At 39.8% G+C, this 19,048-nt stretch overlaps 2 protein-coding genes across 2 annotated transcripts in view; both read left to right on the top strand.

Annotated features, from left to right (window-relative positions):
- Positions 1 to 1,690, top strand: part of LOC310794582 (H-2 class II histocompatibility antigen, E-S beta chain-like) — a 6,310-nt gene extending 4,620 nt beyond the window's left edge. The window contains exon 7 of the mRNA XM_083656560.1: positions 27 to 1,690. The gene's annotated coding sequence lies outside the window, so the exon portion shown is untranslated. The remainder of the gene's footprint in view (positions 1 to 26) is intronic.
- LOC310794591 (rano class II histocompatibility antigen, B alpha chain-like) overlaps positions 1 to 19,048 on the top strand; it is a 117,143-nt gene that overhangs the window by 77,344 nt on the left and 20,751 nt on the right. The window lies entirely within an intron of this gene.

Below are 19,048 nucleotides of genomic sequence, written 5' to 3'. Positions count from 1 at the left end.
CTCAACCTGCTTTCTTTTGTTTTCAGTGCTGCCACCTGCTGGAGAGGAAGAGCTGCTGTTTCTGCTTCAAGCCTTCTGTGATACACTGCACATGTGCTGTGAGACATGATCTCTACAGCACATACATGTTTGGTGATATACATATACTGTTGTCTATGTGCTGTACTAATGTGATATACATGATGTATGGCATATACTTAACCCAACTTAACCCTAACCTTAACCCAGTGGTTCTCAAATGGGGGTCCGGGGACCCCCAGGGGTCCTTGAGGGGGTTCCACGGTGTCCCCAGCCAAAAAGGGGGGTCATTTATTTTCCCTCTAATTCCATTCATAAATAACACAATTACTATTTTGGTCATGGGTTTTATACACTTTCTGTAATAAAACATCTAAAAGCATCAATCTTATCATATGGGGGAACGTGGGACAAAATCCTATCAAATGGGGGTCCGTGGTCTAATCTTTGTCAGTTTAGGGGTCCCTCATGTGAACAAATTTGAGAACCACTGCCTTAAGGCTGAATTATGCTCACCCTGCCGTGAAGGGCGCGTGGGTGGAGCGAGGGGCGGGCGCGTCATATGATGTAAATTTGTTGGGCGTGGTTAAGCGCTAGCTCCAGCGGCCGCTCGCGTTCTGCCTGATTTTTTTTCTAACAGCGCCAGCTTCTCTCCAAACATGGCCGTACTTGAACCATTGAGCCCTGAACACTGAGCTGTGTTTTCGCCACATTTCTTGACCCATGTGGTAGGCTATAAACTTAGATTTGCAACTGTTCGTTTTTAGTCATTTCACCAAGTAAATGTGTTGTGTTGAGAGCATTATTGAGAGAGATTAAAAGCAGCACAGAGTAGTAGGCTATCAGGGCTGTAGTAAAAACGGCTTTCAGTAAAAACAAGTTTGGTGAGTCCTTCATGTGCTGATGTGCGGTCGTTTGAGAGTGAAAGCGCACTCAGTACTGCACAGCGTTTCATTGCGACTTTTCACTGGCTGTTCTCACCATTGTACAATACATGCTGATCACTTTCTGAGTATAATGGCATCTGCCCCAGCGCGAGGTCTGCACGGAGACTACGGAGACTCGCGGGGCCCCACCCCCACGGAGCTTTGCTCGAGCATAAGAGCACCTTTAACCAACTTGTTTTAGTTGCCTAATCAGAACCAAATGCAGCAACATTTTCAAATTGGTGGAGGAACATAAAGACCCTGGCAAGCAAAATGCACCAAAACCTTCCAACTATGTAATTTAGGGTCTTATTTGACTAATTCTCAAAAAGTAGACGTAGAAGAAATTTTGGGGAAAAGTCCTGACGGAGTTGGCAGTGAAAATGTGTCAGACAATGTGATGTACGGCACATAGTGTATGTACTGTAGCATGACATACAGCACACATACTGTATGTAGCATGACATACGGCAGATGTATGTCACATGACGTGTATCTGAGTGTCACTCGAGTCGAATGTATTTGTGACTTGAGGCTTCGCCTTCCTGTGTGACATGATTCTTTCCCAGCGACTAACTTCCTCAAACTGAGTCAGATGAAAGGCTTCTGTCCTTTAACTTCATCTGTGAAATCACATCAACTGCTTCAAGATGTTATCTGCTTTAAGGTTTTCTGAGTGTTAGATTCTCATATATCTACTGGAGTGAGATGTCTTTTCCTACAATAAATCTTTGGGAAGCACTCTATCACTTTGTTATTGTAGCTGAGACTCTCCTTATGTTTGTTTGTGTTGTGTCAGCATCACATGAAAGATCCTTGGGAAAAGTCTCGCATGTCATCATTACATATTTAGTAGTTCTATATTTATCATAGTATCTGTGTAATTGATTATGAAGCTCTGTCCATATTTACAGTCCATCACTGATTATAAACCCATAGCACTTATTACTGTAATATTCCATAACTTTATATTCACTTCTGTTGACGTGAAAACCTTGAAAACACCTTTTAAATGGTCTTAATGAGGATTCATCCTGAAACATGGTGGTTTCTGAGTGTTTTCACCAACACTAACTTAGCAGGTTTAGAGTTTACATGCAGCACCTGAAGGCAGCAGCGTCTCTGAAAAGTGCAGGGCTCTTTATTTTCACTTCCATATCCAGTCCAGTCAGCATGAAAGTAAAAAGCACGCACATCCAATCAGTGAAAAACGGTGCAGAACTGAAGTGCAACTGAACATAACAAACTACAGTTTGCACACTAGAAGTTACTCCCACCATTTATTGGTAATATAGGTCAGTGGTGTTACCACAAAGGTAACGTTTCAGGCAACAAGCCCTTCCTCAGATAAGAAACAACTAGACAGAGACACCTTACCTCACCTTGTCAAGACTGTTTATATCTGTTAATACTGTTTATATCTTTATCTGTTAATATCTGAGAATCTTTTTATATTCTTTATATCTTATTTATTTATATCGTATATTGGTTCTAATTTATCAGGTTACTTGAGCACCAATCACACCAAGACAATTTCCTTGTATGTGAATACCTTGGTGAATAAAGAATTCTGATGCTTCTGATCTGACCTACAAATACCCTTCTCAGGGGGGTCACCTGACAAGTCAGTTGATGAACCATACTGTATAAGAAGTTTTCAAAGTGGGACATCACATAGAATATCCTAAATGTGTCTGATTTGGTTAAGAGATGAGATGAGATGATGAGATGAACTTTATTGTCCCCGAGGGGAAATTTGTCTTGGGCAAATAGTGCCGTACAACAGCCACATATCACATGTATCGAGGTTTTGACACAATACATACAACAGACAGGAAAAAAAAAACACATCGAGCATACAGTGTGGTCTCTTGCCAACATGCGCTTTCCACTGGGAAAATTGTGCCAGCGGTGTAATATAGAAATAAAAGACAGCAAACACTGGTTAGTTCAATTTGGTTCGACACTTCATCCTAATAACATTCTAAGCATATTGCACAGTCATTGTGGGTTTATTGCACAACCCTCATTGCAATTTCCCATATGATAAAGTAAAAGAATTGAAGATAAAATAAATACAATTTTTGGAGGTACAAACCTCTCCTCAAGAGCAATAGGGCACTCAACTAAATAAAACCAGAACTCAGTATAAGACAGTTCAATAGAGAGTTCTGCTTTGTTTAAAAAAGAATTCAGCTCTATTAATACTAGGACAGGCAACCCAGATTAGTAGAGAGTTCTGCTTTGTTTTAAAAGAATTCAGCTCTACTAATACTAAGACAGGCAAGATTAGCCTCTGTTTGTATAAAGTTCTTAATAAGGAGTAAGAATTAAAAAAAAAAAAGCTAAGAGAATAAAGTAAAATAAAAATAGTAAAAATAGTAAAATAAATAAAATAAAATAAAATAAAATAAAATAGTAAAATATATTAAAAAAGTGAGAAGAAATCGACCTGCATATGACCTGGTTTTTAAAAGAGGTTACAGCAGCAGTGGACAGCCTCCTACGACTGGGTCCTTACCCGCTCTTCTTGTGGGGAACACCCTCTTTGGGGAAGGGGCAGTGCCGCCTGTTTGTTCAACAATAGCACAGAAGTGGGTAGGAAAGAGAGCTTGAAGCGGTTACTCTTACATCTATAGGCTCTGTATCGTCTGCCCGAGGGCAGCAGGTCATAATCACAGAATAAAAGGTGAGATGGGTCCTTCACATTGACAGTACATAATATCTGGACCACCTTAGCTATATGTTTTTGACACGGCAAAATGAAGCTCACTTCCCGATATTGTTTGATTTCGTTTGATTGGATGAATGGATTTTCCTGTTGCATTGTGGGAAATCTGTTCAAACCTGGAGCCGGGAAAACAGGAAAGGGCGTGAGCGTGGACGGGACTCGGGGAAGGGTTTCCGGTTTCCTCCGCCACGGCATCCATCTTGTTCATGTTATTTTCCCTGCTAGCCGTTAGCTTGGCTAACAAATGTTGTTAACGTTAGTTGCTATTGCTAGCCTTGCTCCATTGCTGTCACAGTGAATACAATAGCCCGAAGAAAAACCAGAGTATTATTTCCTCCAGACCTCGCGCTGCCTCACCAGCCTGCCGCTTGCATCTTCCACAAAATCGAGGTAATCTTATTTTCTAACGTAACGCTAATTGCATAGCATGACATTAACGCTAGCTACATGTCCATTTGTCATTACAGGAGGACGTTAGACTAGAGTAGCATAAGTTAACGTTATACAACGTTAAACAGTATTGCATGCTGCACAGATTCGGACGTAGACAGAAAACAAACGCAGTTCTGTTTACCTAGGTTACCTCTTTGAGATGAGGCAGACTCAAAGCATACTCATATGATCTACCAGCTAATAGCGTTATATATCTAGCTAACGTTAGATGAGGGGGAACAAGCTGGGGGTTCAACTCCTCTGGATAGTTATCCACCTCTGCATTTACAGTATTTACCAATCGCACGTAGTGTTGGGTAAGCTAACGTTATACAGTGATTAACAGTGTCTAATTCGTTTCTTCCAGGGGGTAGCTGCTGTCCAGTACCAGATGGGACACACAACAGAGGATCATGATTTGAAGATCAAAGCTATAATATTCTGTTCTCCTGAGATTAACTATACACGTTACTGCTGATCAGTTGTTTCAACATAGGAAATTGCAATAACACACAAGCCAAATGCTGACATGAGAGATTTGCTTTGAACAATTGTAGCTATCTGCCAGTGACCGGAGAATATTGTTATATTTGCTTGTTTTAATGCTTTTGTCAATAAACATTGTCAACAAAGATAGCCTTGTTGTATATTATCATGTATCTGAATGTCGCAAATATGATCGCGCAGAACGATCCATTAGTTGTCTGGTCAGGGGCAGGTTGGATAAAATGATCAGATGTGATATAAAGATTGTTGATGTCGAGTGAACACAAACTACGAACCGAAGATTGGACGAGGACATGACGACGGAGAAACAACCGATCAGCAGTCTGCTTCAATCAACGAATGTTTTATATTTATTGAAATGAAATATGGTGATATCTGGTGGTCTGAAATTACTCTCTAGCTAGGCTAACTGGCTCATATTATGTCATATTATTGTAACGTCTGAATCAGCGTTTCATAACTTTATAATATCCTAACATTACTGTATAGCCTGACGTTAGCTAATGCTACCCATCCTTCCATTGGTGTATGCTGCCTTTAGCTTGTGGTATTATGGTACAGTAATATTGTCTAGCTAGACAGACAAGTTTATCTGAAATCAGGGTGACAAGATCCCTGCTGCTAGCTCGTCTGCCTTTCTGTGTCACAGAGTATCTTGCATGTTTACAGTATCTTAACAGACTGCATTACATGCTACACCATGCAAATATATTTTGATATAATTCAAACAATGGTTCCTTTCCATGGTGGGCTGGACTGTATGTATTGCTGTGGAAAAAGTTACATTTGATTGTTTCAAGTGTTACACGTTATTTAACTGAGCTTTGCGGAATTACCTCAACACAATTGTGTATCAGCTTTAAATGTCCAATATATACATCATTAAACAAACGACCAGCAGCATTCAAATGTGCAAAAACGTTATATTTATTGAAATGTGGTGATCATGTCACAAGTCACATTACATAACGATATAGCGTTAGGTGTTCTTTTGATCAACAGACCTCGGGGGCTCTATACTGTTGCTAGCTAGCTAGCCGCAGATCAGCTCTGAAGCCCCAACTTCAGAGCTGCCCGTCCACTAAAACCCGATTTCGATATAGCGTTTTAGGTGTTCTTTTGATCAACATACCTCATCACGGGGATCTATACTGTTACGTGTGTCTACTAACATCATTAAAATATCATAAGGGTAACGCTGTTTCTGTTATTTTACTTTTATCTCTGGCTACGTTGCTAGCTAGCTAGCTAGCCTGCCTTGGCAACTGGTTGGGATCATCTGATTTCCTGTGGCTGGTGTAAATCAAAGAAAATCCCGCCCCCAAAGTTATAATTTTTATCGGCTCTTTTACTCGAAATGGGACCATAATTTAGAAAACGGAGCCCAGGGGAGCATGAAAAAGACTTGAAATTGTTTATTCAGACCATAAGCTCATTCGGAAAATGTTTATTTAAGACACAGAACGAGAGAGAAGTCGGCTCATTTTTACATTGGAGCCAATGTACGTGTCGTCACTTCCGGACCTGACGTGCGCCCCCCTGCGGACTTTTCGAATTAATGGAATTTCACGACTGGCTTCATACATTACCTAATTCTGTTGCCCACTGGTCCTTCAGGATTTTAAGTGCTAGGCTGATGACCTTTTTTTCGAAGATTGTTTGGAGAGGTGCAAAGTCTCTCTTCCCAATCACTTTCATTGCTGTATTTACAATTTTTGCAAGTCTCGTTTTGAGCTGTACGGGAAGTGTTCCATACCATGCTGCCATACCGTACCTGATGAGGCTTTCCAGCACGGCATTATAAAAGGTCTCCATGATCTTGGTGCTAACACCGTACAGTCTGAGCCTTCTAAGAAAGTGGAGCCTCTGGCCCAGTTTACCACACAGGTAGTCGATATGGACGTTCCATTTGAGAGAGTTTTCAATATGGATGCCCAGATACCTGTAAGAATTTACCCGCTCAATAACGCTATCGTCAATGACCACTGGGTCATGGTCTCTCAGCTCCTTTGGGTCAAAGATCATTTCTTTCGTCTTTTTAGTATTTAGGATAAGGTGGTTACTCTCACACCAGGCCTGGAAAGTGGCGATCTCATTGTGATATTGCGAAGGGCAATCTTCTCTCTTTAGCAAACTTAAAATAATTGTGTCATCCGAAAATTTTATTACGTGGTTGTTCGGGTGACTACTTGTACAGCCATTTGTGTAGACTGTAAAAAGAACTGGGGAGCTCACGCCTCCTTGTAGTAGCCCGGTGCTACAGTATTTAACTGCAGAGAGGGAACCATTGACTTTCACCTGTTGTGATCTGTTTGTTAAGAGAGAATAAAACCAGTTTGTAATAAAAGGATTTACAGATACAGTAGTTTATAAAATAAATAAACAAATAAACGGCTTCAGACCGACCTTTATTTAAATAGTCTGAAGCTATCTTGTCTCAGTCATAATTGCTGGGACGAAATAACATAATCATGATACCATAGGCATCCAGGAATTTAGCAAAACTACAGACAGTCAACAAGTAAACTGGGGTGGGAGGGGGGGGGGTCTTTGTCCCCAATTTTTGTCTGGGGGGAGGCCCACAGCCTCAGACTTTGAAAAGCCCTGATAAACCACAGTCAGGGGGAAACGGCTGATAATAATAATACATTTAAAAAAAGCATGGTAAAGTACAAGGAGTGAGAAAATACATTAATATATGCACATCTTCATATAAGCACACACATGTTTATACAAACACACTTTCTTCATATAAGCACACACATGTTTATACAAACACACTTTCTTCATATAAACACACACATGTTTATACAAACACACTTTCTTCATATAAACACACACATGTTTATACAAACACACTTTCTTCATATAAACACACACATGTTTATACAAACACACTGTCTTCATATAAGCACACACATGTTTATACAAACACACTTTCTTCATATAAGCACACACATGTTTATACAAACACACTGTCTTCATATAAGCACACACATGTTTATACAAACACACTTTCTTCATATACACACACATGTTTATACAAACACACTTTCTTCATATAAACACACACATGTTTATACAAACACACTTTCTTCATATACACACACATGTTTATACAAACACACTTTCTTCATATAAACACACACACGTTTATACAAACACACTTTCTTCATATAAGCACACACATGTTTATACAAACACACTTTCTTCATATAAGCACAAACATGTTTATACAAACACACTTTCTTCATATAAACACACACATGTTTATACAAACACACTTTCTTCATATAAGCACAAACATGTTTATACAAACACACTTTCTTCATATAAACACACACATGTTTATACAAACACACTGTCTTCATATAAGCACAAACATGTTTATACAAACACACTTTCTTCATATAAGCACAAACATGTTTATACAAACACACTTTCTTCATATAAACACACACATGTTTATACAAACACACTTTCTTCATATAAGCACAAACATGTTTATACAAACACACTTTCTTCATATAAACACACACATGTTTATACAAACACACTTTCTTCATATAAACACACACATGTTTATACAAACACACTTTCTTCATATAAGCACAAACATGTTTATACAAACACACTTTCTTCATATAAACACACACATGTTTATACAAACACACTTTCTTCATATAAGCACACACATGTTTATACAAACACACTTTCTTCATATAAACACACACATGTTTATACAAACACACTTTCTTCATATAAACACACACATGTTTATACAAACACACTTTCTTCATATAAGCACAAACATGTTTATACAAACACACTTTCTTCATATAAACACACACATGTTTATACAAACACACTTTCTTCATATAAGCACACACATGTTTATACAAACACACTTTCTTCATATAAGCACAAACATGTTTATACAAACACACTTTCTTCATATAAGCACACACATGTTTATACAAACACACTTTCTTCATATAAGCACACACATGTTTATACAAACACACTTTCTTCATATAAGCACACACATGTTTATACAAACACACTTTCTTCATATAAGCACAAACATGTTTATACAAACACACTTTCTTCATATAAACACACACATGTTTATACAAACACACTTTCTTCATATACACACACATGTTTATACAAACACACTTTCTTCATATATACACAAACATGTTTATACAAACACACTTTCTTCATATAAACACACACATGTTTATACAAACACACTGTCTTCATATAAGCACAAACATGTTTATACAAACACACTTTCTTCATATAAGCACACACATGTTTATACAAACACACTTTCTTCATATAAGCACACACATGTTTATACAAACACACTTTCTTCATATAAACACACACATGTTTATACAAACACACTTTCTTCATATAAGCACACACATGTTTATACAAACACACTTTCTTCATATAAGCACACACATGTTTATACAAACACACTTTCTTCATATAAGCACAAACATGTTTATACAAACACACTTTCTTCATATAAGCACACACATGTTTATACAAACACACTTTCTTCATATAAGCACACACATGTTTATACAAACACACTTTCTTCATATAAGCACACACATGTTTATACAAACACACTTTCTTCATATAAGCACAAACATGTTTATACAAACACACTTTCTTCATATAAGCACACACATGTTTATACAAACACACTTTCTTCATATAAGCACACACATGTTTATACAAACACACTTTCTTCATATAAACACACACATGTTTATACAAACACACTTTCTTCATGTAAACACACACATGTTTATACAAAAACACTTTCTTCATGTAAACACACACATGTTTATACAAAAACACTTTCTTCATATAAACACACACATGTTTATACAAACACACTTTCTTCATGTAAACACACACATGTTTATACAAACACACTTTCTTCATATAAGCACACACATGTTTATACAAAAACACTTTCTTCATATAAACACACACATGTTTATACAAAAACACTTTCTTCATATAAACACACACATGTTTATACAAACACACTTTCTTCATATAAGCACACACATGTTTATACAAACACACTTTCTTCATATAAGCACACACATGTTTATACAAACACACTTTCTTCATATAAACACACACATGTTTATACAAACACACTTTCTTCATATAAGCACACACATGTTTATACAAACACACTTTCTTCATGTAAACACACACATGTTTATACAAAAACACTTTCTTCATATAAACACACACATGTTTATACAAACACACTTTCTTCATATAAACACACACATGTTTATACAAACACACTTTCTTCATATAAACACACACATGTTTATACAAACACACTTTCTTCATGTAAACACACACATGTTTATACAAACACACTTTCTTCATATAAACACACACATGTTTATACAAACACACTTTCTTCATATAAACACACACGTGTTTATAAAAACACACTTTCTTCATATAAGCACACACATGTTTATACAAACACACTTTCTTCATATAAGCACACACATGTTTATACAAACACACTTTCTTCATGTAAACACACACATGTTTATACAAACACACTTTCTTCATATAAGCACACACATGTTTATACAAACACACTTTCTTCATGTAAACACACACATGTTTATACAAAAACACTTTCTTCATATAAACACACACATGTTTATACAAACACACTTTCTTCATATAAACACACACATGTTTATACAAACACACTTTCTTCATATAAACACACACATGTTTATACAAACACACTTTCTTCATGTAAACACACACATGTTTATACAAACACACTTTCTTCATATAAACACACACATGTTTATACAAACACACTTTCTTCATATAAACACATAAATACATATAAATACATAAATACAAGGCACTATTGGTGACCGAGAGCCTTCGCCGCCAACACGCGGAGGAGGAGGAAGCTGATGAGGAGTACGACCGGCTGAATGAGCAAACCAGAGCGGGTCGTGGTCTGGGGGGAGTGTGGGGCGGAGGTGGCAGGGGGGGGAGGAGAGGAGGGGGGGTGGTGGGGGGGAGGAGGGAGGGGGGGTGATGGGGGGGAGGAGAGGAGGAGAGGGGTGGGAGAGGAGGGGGGGAGGAGGGGAGGCGCTCTGGCAGAGGGGTCGAACCTGGCATAGAACGCGTTGAGTTCGTCTGGCAGGGTGGGTGACTCGTTGTTGTTTTGCTGTTTTTCCCCTTTGAAGTCTCAGAGTTGAACTTGAAGAGTTGGAACTCTTTCGGCTAGCGCCTAGAAAGAGTTCCGTCTCCCTACATAGACTTGCATGCAACTTTTGCTCCCTGTAACATATTGTGTGAATATGCGTAGCGTCAGAGTGCGTATGACGTCATGACGTATAAGAATGTATATACATCCGGGTTGGTGAATAAAAGTCAGTTGTTGTCTAAGCGGTGTCCGAGTCACATCAATATATAACATGGTGTCAGAATAAACTGGAAAAGAAAAGAAAGAACACTGAAAGATGTCTCAGTTGCAGCCACCGTCGAGTTTGAGCCTGCACGGTAATCTCACCGAGAACTGGAAAATATGGATCCAGAAGTTTGAGCTGTTTTGCAACGCCGAGAAAACGTGCAGTGTGCTACATTTCTGCACGTGGCGGGGGAAGAAGCAATAAAGGTTTGCAACACGGTTTTTCTTCCGAGACGGAGAGATTGATAAAATTGCAGTGTTGAAGAAAAGTTTCAAGACTACTGCGAACCAAGAAAAAACCTGCTGTACATCTGTCATATGTTCTTCACGAGGGCTCAAGGACCAACAGAGACCATAGATGCCTACGTGACAGACTTGAAAAACAAGGCCAAGGACTGTGAGTTCAGACAACTGCATGAATGGTTAATACGTGACAGGATTGTATGCGGCATAAGGGACGGTCAAGTGAGAGGCAGCTATTGAGAGAGGCGGATCTTACACTAGAAAAGGCAATTGATGTCTGCTGTGCCAGTGAGATCACGTCAAGTCAGGTTAAAGTGCTAAATGAAGAAATTGAAGTGCACAAAATAAAAACAGTAAAGACTGCCTAAGAGAGACAGAGGCGACAGGAGCAGAACAAAGCCACCTCCACGAGATGATCAAAAGGAAGTTAACTGCAACAGATGATCAAAAGGAAGTTAACCGCAACATATGTGGTTACAAGCACCAATACAGAAAATGCCCAGCCTTTGGTCAGACATGCAAGTTATGTCAGAAAAGCAATCATTTTGCAAAGATGTGCAAATCACAAGTCCAAGCAAGGAAAATGCATGCTGTGGAACAGTCTGAGGGCAACAGTGACATGTTTATTGGCACACTTGAAGTGGAACAGGAGGTGTGCATCAAAAATATTGAAAATGCAGAGATGGAGGATGAAGATGAATGGACTCAAGATCTGATAATAAACAGGAGGAATGTGACATTGAAGCTTGACACTGGTGCTATGTGCAATGTGATGTCAGCAGAAACATTTAACTCACTGGATATCAGAGGAAAACTAAAACAATCCACCTGCAAGCTTGTTGCATATTTCGGCCACAAGTCGGCGCCATTGGGCAGAACATCACTCACTTGTGTGCACAAAGGACAAAAACGCAAAATAGAGTTTGAAATAGTGCAGCAACATGTTCCAGCAATACTGGGCAAAGCAACATGCACAAAGCTAGGCTTGGTGAAGAGAATATATGCTGTGGAAAAACAAAATGACATTCTGACAGGATTTGAAGACTTGTTTTCTGGATTAGGATGTTTACCAGGAAAACACCATATCCAGATGAATCCAGATATTACACCAGTAGTGCATGCTCCGAGGAAAGTTCCTGTAGCGATCAGGGAGCAAGTAGTGGAGGAGCTACATAGAATGGAACAGATGGGAGTAATAACAAGACAAATAGAACCCACTGACTGGGTGAATAGCATGGTGACAGTGGTCACACCAAAAAAGATGAGACTATGTCTGGATCCACAAGATCTCAACCTAGCCATCAAACGGGAGCATTATCCGCTGCTCACTGTTGAAGAGGTTGTCTCTCACATGCCTAATGCAAAGTACTTCTCAGTACTAGATGCCAATCAAGGTTTCTGGCAGATCAAATTGGATGAGGAAAGCTCAAAATGATGTACTTTCAACACGCCTATAGGGAGATATCGTTTCCTGCGACTACCCTTTGGCATTTCCTCTGCATCCGAAGTGTTCCAGAGGTCTGTGGCTCAAATGGTTGAAGACCTGGACGGGGTAGTCAACATAATTGATGATCTGCTGGTATGGGGCGACACAGTCGAGGAACATGATCAAAGACTGAGGAAGCTCCTGGAGAGAGCAAGAGAGTGCAACCTAAAGCTGAACAAAAGCAAATGCAAGATCAGAACGACAGAGATCAAGTACATGTCAACTCAGATAGAGGACATTGTGTCTCAGTGTGCTGTCTGTAACGAAAACAAACATGGCAATCCAAGAGAGCCTCTACTTCCCCACACACTACCAGAAAGACCATGGGAGAAGATTGGCACAGATCTCTTTCACTACAATGGTGCTGAATATCTGCTATGTGTCGACTATTATTAAAAATATCCAGAGATCACCAAGTTGAGTGACACGACCAGTCGAGGTGTCATTTATACCGCACTGAAGTCGACATTCGCAAAGGCATGGTATTCCAGATATTGTCATTAGTGACAATGGTCCACAATATGCCAGTGGTGAATTCAAAGTGTTTTCAGAAAGCTGGGAATTTCAACATGTCACTTCCAGTCCAGGACATGCTTAGTCCAATGGACAAGCTGAGAGAACAGTGCAGTCAAGAACCGTCAAGAACCAAGAACCAACGTCAAGAACCAAGTACCGTCAAGAACATGCTGAAAAAGGCACAGAGCAGCAGCACTGACCCTTACATTGCTCTGCTTGAATATTGCAACACACCGATTGAGGGTGTGGGGTTCTCTCCTGCACAGCTGTTGATGTGGCGTCGTCTGAAGTCCAAACTGCCAACATCCACGACTCTGCTGACTCCTGAAGGTCAAGTTCAAGTGCATGACAAGCAAAAATACACGCAAATCAAGCAAAAAAGCTACTATGACAGACAAACAAGACCGTTGCCAGATCTGCAGACAGGTGACAATGTCAGAATACAGAGAGGAGACACATGGCAGCCAGCTGTGGTTGTCAACAGACATCAGCAACCAAGATCCTTCATCGTTCACACGCCGGATGGAAGAGTCTACAGGAGGAACAGGAAGCATCTTTTGAAGACAGGGCGAGAGAGAGAGTTTCCACCTACAAATGCACAGGACGTTTCCAAATATGCAGACATTGAGATAAAAGACACTAGTGACCTGAAACGCAGAGACACAGAGGTCACTCAGGACACTGACACTGACGAGGGACAAGGACACTCACAGTTGTGTCACACAAGGTCCGGGAGACAAGTCAAGCTTCCAGCCAGATACAAAGAGTGCGTTTACATGCACACCAATAAACTGTTTATTAGCGGATTTCTGAGTTACCTGATTATTCAAGTGGTCATGTAAACAGCATAAACCGATAAGCTTTATCCGTTTATGGTCATAAACGGGTTATGAATAAACCGATAAACACACCTAGGTTTCTGGGCAATAATCGGTCTTCTCTCTGCATGTATACAGCATAACCAGCTTTCTTTCGGGTTTATACATCTGCGCATGTACACGTTGCGGGAGAGAGAGGCAGCTGAAGACGCACGCTGCTCACTCACTCACTCACTGGCCCCTTTCTGCTTCTTCTGCCCGGCCATGGCGCACCACAGCCGGCTTGATGAGATGAAGGTGAGCAGCACGGAGCTCCTGCAACAGGCGTTTCCCGACCTGCTGCCTCCCCGTTGCTGCACTGCTATGTTGTAATGTGGATACAGGAGATGACGAATATTTGTCTCGAATTGCGAATAGAACGACGCATTAATAAAACGGATTGGACTCAGTGTGCAAGCCGTGATCTGTGTGTGACGGGTTTTTTCAGATGACGGATTAAAAAGATTTATACGAACAAAACGTAGCCTACTCAGCTGTTCAAAACACAAGTTATCCGCCACTAAAGACCTTAATTCTCTCAGTTTTCTGACAGCTATTTAAATTCAGTTGGGTCAAGATCTGTATCGTTCATGTTATTTGACGTGCTTCAGTCGCCTGCCTGTCTCTGTGCTCTATGCTTGGTAAAGTTGGAAATATATGACAGATTCACACTTCCAAAGCGACGCCTCCCGACAACGAGATACAAACTAATTTTCACCTAAACCATCCTCCGAGCCGGACAAGAAGTAATGAAAATGTGACTTTGCATTTTGCAACTTCTTTTGTTGTTTTATTGCGGAATTACCGCTGCCTTCTGGAGAGAAATCCGACTAATTGACTGAATCATGTAAACCCGGATTTTTCCTATTGTCGGATTATTAAAGTGCATGTAAACGCAGAAATCAGATTATTGCCATAAACTGATTATTCTCAGTTATCCGTTTATTGTCTGCATGTAAACGCACTCAAAGACTAGGTGTACAATCTCATATAGTCTATCATAAGGTCACATGTTAGAGGTTCAAAGGTGAAATAATTTTCTTTATTGTTCAATAATAAAAGAAAAAGAAAAAAAAGTTTGAACGCAAGAAAAAAAAATCTGTTAATATGGAAGATTAAGTAGAATACAGTGCAAGAAGTTAAGATTTTGTTGTTTATTGCATTGTTATTGCACTGTAAGAAGGGCATAACTAGAGACATTATTTGGTAAATTACTGTTGTGAAAAAAATAATCTTAAGAAGGGGGATGTAACATATTGTGTGAATATGCGTAGCGTCAGAGTGCGTATGACGTCATGATGACGTATAAGAATGTATATACATCCAGGTTGGTGAATAAACGTCAGTTGTTGTCTAAGCGGTGTCCGAGTCACCTCAATATATAACACTGTCTAAATCAGCGATATGCACGTATTTACAAGTGTCACAGAAACATTTGAAAGCCACATGCTTGAGAAGAAGGGTTCATAGCTTCTCGACGTCGGGGTTAGAAAGCTTGACAGTGCTCATAAATGCCTCTTTTCATCCAAAGTCTGTGCTGGTGACATTATTTTTTACAGAGCTTTCGACCAGCGCTGTGACGGCTGGGCTCTAAAGTCACATCAGTCGAAAGCAGATTGGAAACTACCTCCATATGTGGTTTGGGACAAGTGACACAAATCAGATTTGGAGCGTCCAGACTCATAAAACCAATCTGGATAGAATCATTAATAGGTCACTAAAGTTCACAAATCAGATTTGGCCTCCTAGTCTGAACATGGCCTTAGTGAATGGTTCGACCCATTTCAGTTTGCATATAGGGGCCGAGGTGCTGGAGACATAATGAATAGCATCAGTAAACATCTAGCCTAACAGTTTTGCCAGACTTTTATTTATAGATTTTAGTTCTGCTTTCAATTGTATGCAGAAACACACTTTGATTAAAAGGCTTTGTGACATCAACGTTGCCATATCATACCAGTTCCTCTCATATCGACCACAGAGAGTGAGGTTCAGTGGTATCACTTCTGAGACAGTTATTCTGAATACAGGAGGACCGAAAGGTTGCGTCCTTTCTTCTGTTTTATTTCCTTTGTACACTAATGCAATGCACATTACAGTATATGAATGCAATCTGCCAATTGTATAAATATGCTGATGATGATGATGCTAGCTGGCCTTATGAAGACAGGGGACACAGCTAATCAATCTACATTTCGTAGCTCACCTGGTAGCACGCATACCACGAAGGCTCGGCCCTTCGCGCGGCCGACCCGGGTTCGAACCTGAGGTTCCTTGCCGCATGTCATCCCCTCTCTCTCTCCCTGCCTACTGTCCTATATAAAAAGAAATAAAGGCAAAATGCCCCAAAAATAATCTTAAAAAAAAAAGAAGACTAGGGAGCTGGTTATTGTGAGTCACCGCAATGCAGGTCATGATTTTACACCTGTTTTGTTTGATGACCAGCCTGTTAAAACAGTAGAAGAGTTTAAATATGTAGGAACCTTTTTTTAATGCAATATAAGTTTCACATCCAACACAGAATATATCTTTAAAAAAAACAATGCATTTGATCTCATCAGGAAATTGGATTCATACAAAATAAGCAAAGCTATTCTGGAGACTGTCTGCAGGAGTCTTATTGAAAGTGTTTTGACCTTTGACATGTGTACATGGTATGGGAATCTAGGGGCTAAGAACAGAAATAGACTGTCCCGAATTACAAACATGGCGAGTAAAATTATTGGGAAAGAGTGGCACGAAAAGCCAGACAAATTGTGTCTGATCCTGTAAATCCCCTTTTCACAGAGTTCACAAAACTGCCCTCGGGAAGATGCTACAGAGTTCCTGCAGCAACCAAGAACATCTACAAAAAATATCTCATACCAAACACAATAAATCTGCTAAATTCATAAACATCATCCAGATTTAGAACCATGTCCGTTATCGCTGTCTGTATTGTGTAGCTTGTTCTTTGTTGTATGATGTATTCTGTTGTTTCCTGTGTTGTGTATATTATGTATTCTGTCGTTTCGTGTGTTGTGTATATTGTGTATTGTGGTGTTTGGGACATGTATTGTGAGTTGCATGTGTGCAATGATAGGAAAGGATTTTTCGGTGCCTGGTTCAACCTAGATAAAACTGCCCACTCCAATCAGAAGGTGTTGACATATGTTAATACCTTTCCAGCATGTCCAATTATTCCAGATATATGAAAAACCAATACAACAAGCAATTCTGATATTTAGAACATTATTTTATATAGAGAATATTGCATATTAGTACAGAGCAGGTCAAGTGATATATTACCCAGAGATCTCCGTGGTGGATTTTCAGTGGTCCTTCCTAACAGCAAATATCTAGCAGGTCCAAAAAGACCCTTGAAAACCGACCAATTCTAATATTTTGCGTGGGCTTTTAAAGTGCATTCCCTTGGGGGCGTCCTCTTCTGGTGTGGGCTGGTCTCTCCCCGAAGGTTCCTCCTCCATCTGGGGACATCCTTCACTGCTGGGCTGTCATTGGTAGTTATACGATCTCTCCTTCTGTCTTTCCTATGGTAGGCGTGTTTTCTCCTCCTCTTGGTCCTCATCACATGACCTGGCTCTTCCACTGGAGGTCACACGCACTAACCCTCACTTGAAATAGTCATCTATTAACTCCCCTGTCTACCAAACAACTGTCAATACATTTGCTAATATTACCAGCTTGATATATTTTAATTCCTATTTTAACTCCTATAATTTGGGTCAGCTAATTTAGCTATTTTTCTCTATTAGAAATAGCACTTTATCTATGGTTACTTTAGACTAGATAAACTAATTCTATATCCTGGATAAGATCAAATCCAACTAATCATGGGTTAATCCCAGTCTGAACTAGAAAAAACATCATACAGCCCAGACCACTACCTCTTAGTCTAAAACCACCCTATGAGTGTAAAAAGAGTAAGATGGTAGCTTCTTAAACAAACCAGAGAAAACCTCACCCTTCCTTTTTAACCAGGATGAGGAAACTCTTATCAATTACCAATTATCAACTAATTTGACGACCACCTGCCAATTCGGTCGGCAGATGCAACTTTAATATGACTGATTTTGACTATACATTTATTTTCCCAACCTATAGTTGCAGTAGTAATAATAGACTAATATTTATCTAAATATTATATACACTCTCCTTGTGTATCAAGTAAGACAAATTGAAGTTATTCACAACATCAGACTCTCCTCTCATTGGTGCTGTGTCCTTGAGCATATCTTCTCTTCTCTGGGGGAAGAGTCAGCGCATCTAGTGTATGCTCAAAACTTTATTTCATAAGATAACCAGTCATCTCTCTATTACCACTTTACACTCCACTGAGCCTTTAATCTTCCCAGACACCAAAACCTGGCCACATGAGACTCGAACCCGGAACCCCTCCCCCCACAATGCGCTGCGTCTCCAGAGCAGGTCCTGTCCTCTCTGGGGGGAAAAGGTCAACGCATAGTAAAAACATCACTCATTAGTTCAAAATACACAGTGCTGTCCTTATGTCGGCAGATCTCCGTGACCTCTGCCCTCTAAAGTGAACTGACCATGTCCTAAATGACCGTCTGGAAAAAAACCTTTTAGGGAATGCCTTTCCGACCTGCAATAAACAGGATTTAACATAAAAGCTTGTCACACACAGAGCATTGTTCAACTCCAGTCAGAACCATCTGATGGTTAACCCCCTCAGGGCCAGCATGTCCTGGCAGAGAGGGAGAGACGTTTATCTTTAAGTTTTCTCACTCTCAGCTCACCCGATGACCTAGAAGTGTACTTCAGGAACAGAACATGTATAACAGAATAAAAGATACATTTGAATTAACAAAT

This window comes from Poromitra crassiceps (genome assembly GCF_964638095.1).
Source record: "Poromitra crassiceps genome assembly, chromosome: 20".
NCBI lineage: Eukaryota > Metazoa > Chordata > Actinopteri > Beryciformes > Melamphaidae > Poromitra > Poromitra crassiceps.
Note: the sequence above shows the minus strand (reverse complement) of the source record. Positions and strands in the feature narration are given on the sequence as shown.